The sequence below is a fragment of the Sinocyclocheilus grahami genome, unplaced genomic scaffold, assembly GCF_001515645.1.
Source record: "Sinocyclocheilus grahami isolate Dianchi unplaced genomic scaffold, SAMN03320097.WGS_v1.1 scaffold1049.1, whole genome shotgun sequence".
NCBI classification, from domain to species: Eukaryota; Metazoa; Chordata; class Actinopteri; order Cypriniformes; family Cyprinidae; genus Sinocyclocheilus; species Sinocyclocheilus grahami.
The window spans coordinates 222,472-236,071 of NW_015506228.1; the positions used below are offsets into that span (position 1 = coordinate 222,472).

General features: G+C 38.3%; 1 protein-coding gene across 1 annotated transcript in view; it reads right to left on the reverse strand.

Annotated features, from left to right (window-relative positions):
- Positions 1-12,427, reverse strand: part of LOC107566136 (adhesion G protein-coupled receptor L3-like) — a 151,031-nt gene extending 138,604 nt beyond the window's left edge. Inside the window, exon 1 of the mRNA XM_016251512.1 lies at positions 11,953-12,427. The gene's annotated coding sequence lies outside the window, so the exon portion shown is untranslated. The remainder of the gene's footprint in view (positions 1-11,952) is intronic.
- Positions 12,428-13,600: the final 1,173 nt, after the last annotated feature.

Genomic DNA, 13,600 nt, shown 5'->3' on the forward strand with positions numbered 1-13,600 from the left:
CACACACACACTCTCTCTCTCTCACACAAACACACTCAAACACACACACACTCTCTCACACTCACACACACACACTCACTCTCTCTCACACACTCTCTCTCCCTCTCACCGGCCCCTACAGACTGACCAATGTCACCTAACAGACGCACAAAACCCCACAGGGCTCAAATCTGACACTGCGCATAGAGAAACCAGACAAGAGAGAGAGAGAGAGAGAGAGAGAGAGAGAGGGAGAGAGATGAATTGTTGTGCTGGAACAGCCAGGTGGTTTCTGTCAGCACTAGTTTAAGCATGAATGGACATAAAGACTCATCCTCAGTGAAGAGCCAAATACACACACACACACACACACACACACATTTACTTAACCTAAATTATGACATACACTACTGGTTAAAAGTTTGAAATCATTACAATTTCTTTAATGTCTCTTATGCTCACCAAAGCTTCAACTGTTTCAGTACAAATACAGTAAAATCTGTAATATTGTGAAATATTATTACAATTTAAAATAGTTGTTTTTCTATGTGAATATATTGTAAAATATAATTTATTTCTGTGATGCGCAGCTGTATTTTCAGCATCATTACTCCAGTCTTCAGTGTCACATGATCTTCAGAAATCAGTATAATATGCTGATCTGCTGCTCGAGAAACATTTCTGATTATTATCAATGTTGAACACAGTTGTGCTGCACAATATTTTTGTGGAAACCGTGATACATTAGATTTTTCAGGATTCACAGATGAATAGAAAGTTCAAAATAACTGCTTTTTTTTAAAAGAGAAATCTGATCAAATGCGGCTTTTCTGAATATAAGTATTAAATTATCACGTGACACTGAAGACTGGAGGAATGATGCTGAAAATTCAGCTTTGATCACAGAAATAAATTACAGTTTACAATATATTCACATAGAAAAACAGCTATTTTAAATTGCAATAATAGTTCACAATATTACTGTATTTCTGATCAAATAAATGCAGCCCTGGTGTAATGACCTGCTCTTATTTGCTGCAACAATTATTGGGAACAAGTGCAATTTTAATAGACAAATGGAGACTTGGAAGGGAGAATGACACACACACACACACACGCACACAGACACACGCGCGCACACACACACACACACACACACACACAGACACACACACAGACACACACACAGACACACACACAGACACACACGGGTGGCAGGCGGCAGGTGTTTTGGCAACGCCCCCTGCAGTAATTGTATTTCTGGCTTAGGCGAGAGATTGATTTAGTTAATTAAACAGAATGTATGTGGAGACGTTTAGCTGCTGTCCCTGCTAACAAATGGCTATGCTAAACACTGAATGGCTGACGATGTCCAAAAACCCCACAACAAACACACAGAAACATCACACACAACAACAGCAACAACACACTACGAGCTACAATTTCACAGCCTCTTCCACACTCAACAATTCCTGTAACTTCAAGCTTTTTAACCCGGGGTTAAGCAATGTTTGCAGTACAACAGGACTTTTCAACAACCAACCAAACAATAAGAGAAGGTTTTGAGAATTTTGCATACGATTTTCAAGAAAAGTTTACATTTAATAACTCTATAACGTCATGTGATGTAACCATACAGTAGAAAATTAGTAAAAGACTCACCGCATCTTTAAAAATAGTCCACAGTGATCCAGAATGACAGAAAGTGTTTACAAAATAGACTGAGAAAAGCAACACAAAATAAATGCAAGATAAAACCACGTGATTTTCTTTAATGTCATCTAGAAGCCATCTTTAAACAAGAGGTCACATGATTGCATAGATCACAAAAACTAAAAATCAATAACAGATTTTCCTGAAAACTTCCATAAATACGAGTGTTCGCATTTTTTATTTTTTTCAAGCTGAAAATTATTTTTACAAATATCATTAATTAATAATACATAAATATTATTACATTTGGGGGTGGGCAGGGGGTCACAAAAGTTTCATTAAATTTCGATAAAACTGCTTCATTGGCTTTTTATCTAATAAATAATCACAAAATATTATGTAACACTACCTCATGGAGGTTCCTTTTCAATTTTTCAATTTGTATTTATTTATTTTTATTGTTTTTTTTTCATCATAATGATATCTGGACGGGTGTATCACCCTGACGTTTTTAACTTAACACCTTTAAAATCTGAAAATGGATTTTAATTTAGAAATTAAAAACATTTATCATATTGAAATCAGTGTGTTTATGAGTTGCACTAATATTTTTTTTTAAATGTATATGCTGTTAGCCACTGAACCTAGAACTGATTATCACACTTCAGTGTTTCAGCGATCACTCATTATTGGCCTTCATACTAAAATGCATTTATGAGACATCTGGATGTATTTGTTTAACAATACTATTCTCTTGTAAAGGGCAGAAACTTGACATTCTTTTTGAGTTTGTTTTTGCCAAATGAAGGCAACAATACAAGATAGCCGAATCTTTTCACACCAAGTTCTCTTGGAAAGCCGCAGCCTGGAGAAACAAAAGCCATCTCTGTTTATAAATCTCAGAGATATGTTGCTTTATCATTCGGTGGAAAAGGGAGTCTCGGCACAGTGCAGTGACCTTGATCTGAATACAAACTGCATCTTATCATACTGTTCGTAGACCTGCCCAAACGCCCTCACAAATGATGGCCTGTGAGAAACACACAAAAGCGGCCCTGTGAAGCGAGTCGCTCCGCAGTTCACATCGCCGCAATGCAGAGCCATTATTTAAAAGAGATAAAGACTTTCTCATTCAACTGTATCTGTCATGAGGAAGAACGAGTGGGATTACCAGCCTAAAGCCTGTTGGTTTGGTAGATCAAGTCTACTTGAAGGGAAAACAAAATAACGTACATCCCGCAGGCAACACTTCCTTGATCTGAATACAAACTGCATCTTATCATACTGTTCGTAGACCTGCCCAAACGCCCTCACAAATGATGGCCTGTGAGAAACACACAAAAGCGGCCCTGTGAAGCGAGTCGCTCCGCAGTTCACATCGCCGCAATGCAGAGCCATTATTTAAAAGAGATAAAGACTTTCTCATTCAACTGTATCTGTCATGAGGAAGAACGAGTGGGATTCCCAGCCTAAAGCCTGTTGGTTTGGTAGATCAAGTCTACTTGAAGGGAAAACAAAATAACGTACTTCCCGCAGGCAACACTTCGCTCGCATTAGAAGTCGGGACCATCTACGAAAGTTAATCGAAGAGCCCATGTCTCCTCTCATAATGCAACAGCGAGACCTTATCAGTCCATCAAGCAACAAAATCAAATCAAACACAGACGCAAATGAGCCATCAAGCGTAGCCTAAACGCGAAGCCTCAAAGTCCAATCCAATGAGATCCATCCACAGGAAAACTAATTTAGCGAATCGCAGGGATACAAAATAAACAGCTTGGTTGTAAAGAGCCCTTATCAGCGGTGTCTGCCAATTTTTGCTTTAACTGGGTATTGAGTTGTAGGGGTGGGCGATATGACCAAAATCTTATATCACGATGTGACAATATCACGATAACAATATATATCACGATATAGGTTTTTGTTGTTTTTTTTGTTTTTATGATATTAAAATCTTTGATACCATAGAATTTTCATAATCCTTGTTACCAATGTCAATATCAAACTAATACAAGCCTAAAAATAGATTTTCTCTCACTGTTGTTTGATTAATATGAATGGCAGACAGAACGAACATTTAAGACCGAAGTCCGGATCCAATTTACCGTTACATACGCGCTTTCTTTTTCAGCGGTTTACTCTCTCTTAAGACCTAAATCACTGCGTTTATGAGGATACTTGCAAAGACGGGGATTCTGACGCATATAAGTGTGTTTATGTAATCGTTCAAAGCCAATAAAGCGGCAAAACGATATAGGTTTTTGTTGTTTTTTTTGTTTTTATGATATTAAAATCTTTGATACCATAGAATTTTCATAATCCTTGTTACCAATGTCAATATCAAACTAATACAAGCCTAAAAATAGATTTTCTCTCACTGTTGTTTGATTAATATGAATGGCAGACAGAACGAACATTTAAGACCGAAGTCTGGATCCAATTTACTGTTACATACGCGCTTTCTTTTTCAGCGGTTTACTCTCTCTTAAGACCTAAATCACTGCGTTTATGAGGATACTTGCAAAGAGGGGGATTCTGACGCATATAAGTGTGTTTATGTAATCGTTCAAAGCCAATAAAGCGGCAAAAAATGCGCTCTCCTCTCACACAGAAACAGAGACGGCGCACGCATATAGCTCTGTTGTTTGTGTTTCAACGGCTTAAAATCGGTTGTTTTAAAACTGCAGTGCTTAAAAACGCGTGTCCATGCTACAGATGTAGTCCCTCGTTTAGGAACGAGCTCCTCGTTTTGTCCTGGCTGGTCGTTCTCCACCTGGATCTGTCTCCCCTTCATGTCCCGTGGTGGCGTGTAAAGATCACAGTCGTCCAAATGATGAAAACGTATTACCGTAAACAACGTATTTTGCGACACCGCGAAATAAACGATAGAGCACAATATGAAACGATAGACTTTTTATTTCGTCCATCCGATATACGTATATCGTCATATTGCACAGCCCTATTGTGTTGGTTTATAATAGTTGGGAAAATCAAATCAATCCAGTCACTTTTCTAAGGCTTGAGCTGATGCAAGCCAAATTTGGTTTAGCTTGATTAAGATTTGTAGCAATAGTTGCAAAATATCCAGTCTAGGGCCAAAAATATGTGACTCTGTCTACATTTCTGAAATATGTTGTGGGGAAATACGTACATTTTCAGGTGACACGTCCACAAAGAGGTGCTGTAAACGATATGTTTTTTTTCTCTATTGCAGATGTGGGTTTATTAAAACTTCTTGTGCATACATTTTTCCTAAATGATGCGACATTGCTTGTAGCATGTTTCCCTGCAGTGTAAAAGTAAAATGTCTAGTAAATGGTGCTAAATAGGCCTAAAAGTGAAGCCTCAAAGTGTGCAGTCAAATAATCCATTGAGATCAGTCCATATGAAAACAGTCTACGCCCATTTAACGAAATGCGGGGATGAAAAATAAACAGCCTGTTTACAACGAGATCAATGACATCTACCATGTTTCACTTAAATGAGTATTGTGTAGGCTGACTTTTGTTGTATTGTTGATAATGTCAAACAGTGCAAATAGTTTTGTAAGGTTTGGGCTGATGCAAGTCAAATTTGGTTAAACTTGATTAAGATTTGCAGGAATAGAAGCCCAGGTGTTGGAAGTATGTCACTATGCCTGAATTCAGTTGATGAAATACGTCACTTTTCAGGTGACATATTTTTTTCTCTCCATTAGGATTATTAAACATCTCAGTTTCATGAAAAAAAATGTGCATCAGATTAGGCCTATATTTTTGCAAAATGGTATTATGTTGCTCGCAGCACGTTTCATGGCAATGTCAGAATGAAATGTCCAAAAACTGGTGCTAAACAATATTATATTTTATCCGAAACCGTTAAATGTGACTGGCAACATATAATTACATTGATAGTTCGTATTGTGGCAGCTCGGAAATGAAAGGTCTGGTGCTAAAAGTTAAATGCTATATCGCATTTGAAATCAACGTACCACCTACACTAAACCCTATCTTAAACTTAACTGATAGTGTTAACAAAAGCAAATGTAAGATAAAAAATCACATTTGCTGAACTAAACATGCCATTTTAACTTTCTTCAACAAGTCTTTAAGCTCTTTTAAAGTTTCACTCGTAGCTGAACATTTTGAATTGCAAACGCAAGGTTTTACCGGGTGCGCTATCGAGCAAGTTTACTTCATCAGAAAGCCACAAATACGGAGCTGGATTTATGGTGCAAATGCCAAAATGTATTAGTTTACCTATTATGCACTATGGTAAAAGTGTTTTGAGCTCATATCATAGTATTGTGCAAGGAACCATGTGAAAATGATGATTTATTATTTGATAATCTGCCTCTGTAATCATGGTTTGTGTGAAAAGAAATCAAATGTTGGCATTTTTCTGCCTCTAGTGTTTATTTCAGTTGGAAACTGAGCAGTGAATTGCATGTATAGTTACAATTTTGCAGAAATGCCACATATTTCCAATTAGCCTACGTGGAAAATATCTGAAAAAAAAATGATTGAAAAACTGCAACCTAAAATAGAAGCAGCAGCGAATTAACAGCCAATGAGATTGCTTCATATGGAAACAGTCAACACCGCTTTAACGAATGGCAGGCCTCGGTGTCGCCCAGGCTGTGAATTAACCGCCCGGTTATAAATTTCCTTCATTAGGGCACAAAAAACACGGCGGCAAATGGGAAGCCGAAGTCCCTAAGGGGCCCTGTGGAGCCGCACAAATTAATTTCAGATGCTCTGAGAAATCTGAACACATACAGGGAGAAAAAGCGCGATGCAGCGAGCGTTTTCAGGGCAACGGTTCAGCTGACAGGAAGACAAAACGAGAAAAGCAATATCTCACCTGCTCTTCAGAGGAGTAAATAGCAGATAGCTCTTACAAAGGAAACCCTCAACTCCTATTGCATCTGAAGTGACAATCTAACCGAGCTATTGGATCACTATAATAAACCGCTTTCAACATCTCAACCTGCACCTGCACAAGCGCAGCCCTACACAACCACACAGACACAAGAAAATGGAGATTGCATCATGTCTGGGATCACTCAACCTGTCGGATTTCGGTCACAGCGTGACACAACAAAACTAGAGCTGGACGACACTGCCTTTTGACAATATTCAATATATTTTGATATTTCTTTTAGAGGAACTATCATTTCAACCATTGTTGCCAAGAATACTAAATTCAAAAAGTAAAAACAGTCCCATACGGCAAAAAAAAGCATGTTTTGTTACCAAAATATATGTTGTAAGCAGTGAATTCCAATGAAATATGTTTTTGAATTAGAAAATATATTTAGTTTCAACCTTAATATACCAAAATATATTTCAGGGGCAAGAAAATACATTTCCAATCTTACATTTAGACTAAATGTGGAATAGCCTTCTAGATATCAAAACTAGATTTATAAATGATTGATTGATTGATTGATTGATTGATTGATCCTTGCTGAATTTAATTCAAATGTGTTATATGCAAGAATTTTTCTTCAAATCTGCCAAATGTGAATGTATTTTCTTGGAGTGTATATAGGGCAAATATATTTCCAATGCTTTATATATATATATATACAAAGAAATGGCCAAAATGTTTTGGTAGAAAATATATTTGATGATATATTTTAGCAAATATGTTTTTGGCCATGTTTTGTGTATTTTAAAATATATTTAAAATATATTTGATAATATATTTTGCTGTATGGGGTAAAACGCTGGGTCTCAATCATGAAACAAGAGCAGAACTAATCTTTGATTCGTTTTTTTTATTTTTAGTAAAATGTGCTCATGAAGTGGTAAAATTATTCTTACATGAGCTGAAATGAAGCGTGACATTGCAAAGCATTTTTATCTGCCGTTTTCCTTTCATTAATTTGTTAAATAAAGCAGCAATGTGATTAAAAACTGTGGAGACTGAGTCCGAATCAAGTCAAACGCTCCTCACAGTCAAGTGAGAAGAAAGAAGCCTCATTTGAAAGTGATTACAGCTGATCCTCTTCAGGAACACATCACATTCACTACGGCACTGTGATTTCTTTACTTACAATCACACTGCAATGACCAGAATCAGTATGTTCAGTTATTAACATCTGGAGCAAATGTAGATGTTCTTACTGATGGGAATGAGGGCGACACATTGTTTAATTCACAGCATATACCACTTACTGTATATCTGCTTACTACACAGAAACATTTTAATTGCATTATTTCTGTAAAATTGCATTTAAAACTAAAAGATGAACAAATGTATAATCTGCACAGGCCTCCATAGAGTTCAACACCTAGCTATAGTACTAATATTTTCATTTATTTCTACTTGCATTCATTTCTTATATGTCATGCAAAACCTGACAAACACACAGTATTTATGCAATCTCTCTCACACTTATGATGCATTGTTGCCACATTGTTTTTTATATATTTATTTTACTATAAGGTTCCAATACTTAATAATAAGGTTCCATTAGTTAACATGAACTAACAACGAAAATACTTCAAAAGCATTTATTGATCTTAGTGGATGTCAATTTTAACATTTACTAATGCATTATTAAAATCAAAAGTGCATGTTATTATGAATGGACCCGAGTTAACATGAACTAACCATGAATAGTTGTATTTTTATTAACTAATGTTAACAAATATTAATAAATGCTGTACAAATGAATTGCTCATTATTAATAAATGTTAGTAGATGCACTAACTAATGGAACCAAATTGAAAAGTCTTTATTTAAAAAGCCTTATAAGCTTTTAAAGTATTTTTTTTTTGCATTTTAAATGCCACTCATGCTGTTATTGTGAATTTTCAAACTATATAGCGACAATCATACAATTCACTGATCCACTGATAAAGCATATTACCAACTCTAATGCAATTTTTTACAGTTTTTCATTTTTAAAAATGCAATTACCATATATAAGCATCACGCTATTCAAAGTAATTTAATTTTACATCGCCAGCAAAATCACGGTGAATGTATCATGAATATTTGATATATATCGCCCAGCTGTAGGTCACACTAACAGCAGATCACACATTTGCAATTCAACCCCGTGACCCAATAGATATTGATTAATGTGTTTGGTTGATTTAATTTGAGACCCGTCGGGGTCAAAGGATCCTCTGTAATCAATCAAGCCTCTGAGGAGCTGCCGGGAATGCAGGAAAAATGAAGTGGAAGGTTTGGAGCGGGGGTTCATCAGCGAGGTGAGGCAGACATGAACAGGGTGACTGAACTAATCACATTTAGACAGAGCACAGGAAGCACATTTCCCAAAGCCCTCGGCCCGTATCGGGTGAATCCAGTCGGTATGCTGGCCGGCCGTGCTTTGTTTCTCAGACTTAATGAGAAAACTGTGTTTTCAGCTTAGTAAAGAACTTCTGGTGGTATTTAAATGACTAATGCTCTGCGAGAGCCGTAACCAGCAGACACTAGAGCAGACATGTGCTCGCCGCAGAGATGAGGTCAACGCTAAAACAGACACGCGCTCGCACACAGGCATTAGAGACGACAACGCGAAACATCCGCGAAGACAGGTTACGTTGTAAGCAAAGCTCAGGTTGACAAGCCCTGAGACCCAAAGCATTACATGTGTCCCAGTGCGGCCCTGCTCTTCAGGGATGACATCAATGATCAGGACGCCAGACAGAGAGACGGCTCTGTTAGCGCGCAGATGCATGTTTACATAGCTAGATGACAACTATAACGAGAAATGCCAAAGCACAGTAACATTGTTTATTATAGGCACACACTGCCATTATTCCATCTAGGGCTGGGAAAATAAATCGATGAGTCGAGAAATGATTCAGCATCGATTCTGCATCGCGATTCTTTCTCGAGTCGATTCTGAGCTTAGTTTTGAACAGCAGATGGCGCTGCATGCTTTAGAAACAGCCGTACTCTGCTTGTTTCCAAATCCTTACACACTTGAACCTAAAATAATCATTCATAAAGTTCGAAAAGGTTACAAGGGTGTTCACAGTGGGCTGTGTTTACATTAATCTGGCGTCATAAAAGCATTCTGAGCCGAGGTGAAATTACAGACTCAGCCGAACGCACAAGCGCTCTTCTTCGTGAGCGTTTGAGTGTGCGAATTAAAACTAGATAAGAGCGCCATCTGCTGTTAAAATCTAAGCTCAGAATCGATTCCAGAGAGAATCGCGATGCATTCGGAAGATCTCAGAATCGGTCCACGAATCGATTCTGCATCGGTTTATCGTCGCAGCCCTAATTCCATCCGCTGCTTTACCTCAAGCTCTTTAAAGGTGGATGGATTCTGATTGGCTGTCAATGTTTTTATCGTTCATCAGCTGCAAGAAAAAATCGCTCTGGAAGTGATTCCAATGATATTAATCATCTGTGTCGTTATAGTTGTGGTGTGGACTTCCCTGTTCTCAGGCAATTAGAATGATTATTAAAAATTGATCGTTAAGAGTCCGAAATTTTCACTGAACATTTTTGCATGTTAAAAAAGAAATACAATCTCACGTTGTGTCAATCACATTTACACACCGATTCCAGAACTTTCATCTGTCATAAAAAAAATCAGATCAGGTTCAATTTTCTGCGTTTTTGCATCCGTAGCAAGCATTTTGATAGGAAAGGATGACGAATACGAAAAAGAAAAAGAAAAAAACGCATACAAAAATGTCGGACTCAGTATCCAAGGACCTTTATAGTTATCATACTTTAAAGATAAATACATAACTAAAACTAAGACCCACACCAACACAAGATAATGTTCTGATTATTATAATTTATCGGTAACTATAGAGTTCTGTTTATTATTAAGCGCACACTGTGGCTTCAAATGCTCGAGGAAATGGATTCTGATTGGCTGTCAACGTTTTATTGCTCATCAACTGGAAAAAAACGTGATTCTGACTACGATATCGTTCCTCTGTGTCGTTATCGTTATCGGTTATGTGGACTAGAATCAGAACGATTAATAAAACTTCACAATTATAGTCATCATCCTATAAAAATAGCTATAACGTTAACTATATCTGCATCCACACCATCGTACGTTAACGTTCTTTTTATTATAATCGCGTGCTGCACACCTTACGAAAATTAACCATGGTTTTATTACAAATTAAACAAAAAAAAACATGGTTACTACAATAAAACCATGGTTAATTTTCGCAAGCACAATATCGTTCCTCTGTGTTATCGTTATAGGCCTGTATTCTAGTAGAATTAAAATGATTATTAAAAAGTTAAAGTTATAGTTATTGCCCTTTGTGTCCTTTTTTTATGAAGCAAAATATGATCTATTTTATTGCTTTAGATTCAAGCCCGAGAGCATGTCATCTTCCCTGCCTGGCAACTCTGTTTTATGAGGCAAAACGATGAGCCGGTAGCTGATATCCCACACTGCTTTTTAAGCCATCTGAGGGCCAGCTTCCGAATCGGACGCAGTTTGAAGGTTTGTTCGCTCTGGGTCTCCGAGGAGCAAGAACGATCCGCTGAGAGCAAAGTTACTACATGAACGCTTCAGGCATCAATGCAGAACACATCGGCCCATTCACTCCAGCTCTTCTTCCTCTAGAATGTCAAGCAGTAGCTCTCCAAGGAAAGCAAGCGTTCAGGTGAGACTAACAGAGCGCTCCTAATGTTCCTTCAGAGGCTCCTGGAAAAGGCCAGCTCCATTATGCCTGAAGTATGGACATTTATGCCGTTTTCTTCGAACAACAGAACACCTGCTGAAACTAATAGCGCGATGAACCCGCGGATCACAGATGAACACAATCAGTTTTAAATGACATCTTCTCCACAGACTGCGTCAATTTGCATGGTTCGCCTTTGCGCAGCTGCGCGCGCTTCAGAGAAAACCATTCGGGTTTTATTCATCTTAATCCAATAAGTACTACAGGAAGCTAAATTGAATCTTTATTACGTAATGCATGTATAAAAACAATAATCCAGTACCAATGTAGCGTAGAGCGTAAAAGGAGTGTGATTTATAAAAGGTGAGCGCAACGGAGCCACATGCACATATAATGAAGCATTGCGGTGCAAGTACTTAAAACACTCCATATGATCTTTAACGGGAAATTAAAAACGCACACAGTTGGGTAACCAACCTTTGGAATACCAACCATGAGCCACTCAAGAATAGTCATGAGCATCATAGCCTATTTTTCTAACAATTATAGATTGGACAAGGACTTGGAAACGCGCGCAGAGGTGAATCATGTCCAGCGGGCGCACACCAGAAAACAGCACGCGTTTATAAAACAACAGCAAAGCGGCATCTTCGTGAATCTGGGTTTTGAGGAAATAATAAAGGAAAACGCACTGAAATCAGGCTGAACTTACCCGCGTCTCCGGGAAGCTTCTTGGTGATTGAGGGTCTTTTTGCGCACCGGGCGCACAGTCCGCTCACAATCAGTCTCTTTTATGCGATGCAAATCGTCCTTGCGCGCAGGAATAAATGACAATGCTCTGTTTGTCCAACGCAGAGACCTTCAATTCCCTTCTATCCTGTAAGGTTAACTCCAAACCGACGCTGTCGGGGTCATCAATGTCCTGATATCCGATTGTTTTACAGGAGCTTCTGAAAAGGAATAAAAAGGCTCCTTGTTTGGATCCCCATCACCAGTCTGAGTGCCACCTCGGCACGCCGTGTCCCCATATCGCCCTTCTCCCAAAGAAATCAAATGTCGACCAGAGATGAATAAGTATGTACATCCAAAGTTCTCCAGCTGTATGTTAAAGCAGCGTGGCTGGTGAAGTCCAGGTGCAGCTCCGGTATAATGCGCCGATCTGCGCGCGGTCACAGTCCGAGCTCAGCGCACACACCGAGAGGAATGAGGGTTGAAAGAGGGTTGCCAGATATGCTCGCAAAACGACACGGGAGACGCGTCGGACACAGCGGACAAGTTTATCTCTTTTTAATTGTCAATTCCATCTACCAAAACAAACAGAGTTATAATAGGTATGTAGCGAAGTAAATGTTAGTTTAGTGGTTGAAGAATGTGTCTAAATTTGGAGTTTGGAATCGTCAGGCTACAAATGCACTTCACACAGAAATCTAAGAATAAAAAATAGGCTTCTAGAATAACTGAAATGTGTATTTAGTCTAATCGTATATGTTTCATACAGGATTTCGGTTTGATTCCTTCATAATTTTACCCAAATATTGATAGACACTACACTCTAAAAAATGCTGGGTTATTAGGGTTTAAAAGGAAAAATTACATGATGCTGGTCATCTCATGTATTACCTTTCACTAACCATGAGCATGCACTCTAAATAATGCTGGGTTACATATAACCCAGCGCTGGGTTAAAAAGGGACAAACCCAGCAATTGGGTTGTTTTGACCCAGCGGTTGGGTTACTACACGGAAGATTGGATTAAACATTTAACCCAACCGCTGGGTCAAAACAGCCTAATTGCTGGGTTTGTCCCTATTTTACCCAGCACCTGGTTGTATTTAACCCAGCATTGTTTAGAGTGTATAGTAGCATTCATTTGGGATTTGTGACAACAGATACGGCTGGGTCAAAACAGCCTAATTGCTGGGTTTGTCCCTATTTTACCCAGCACTGGGTTGTATTTAACCCAGCATTGTTTAGAGTGTATAGTAGCATTCATTTGAGATTTGTGACAACAGATACTGTTATGTCTATGTGGACATCCGTCAATAATTTAGAGAACTACCAATTGATTTTAGACAGTTGAGGGTTGTTTTATTGGAAATATGATGTTACCTAAAGACCTTTTACTCATTAAGTGAAGAATTATGAGCTGTTTTGATCTGGATGTACAAATTAAACCACACTCTAAAAAATGCTGGGTTAAATATAACCCAGTGCTGGGTTGAAATGGGACAAACCCAGCTATTTGGGTTGTTTTGATCCAGCGGTTGGGTTCAAAACATCTCAACCACTGGGTCAAAACAACCCAATAGCTGGGTTTGTCCCTTTTTAACCCAGCGCTGGGTTATATTTAACCCAGCATT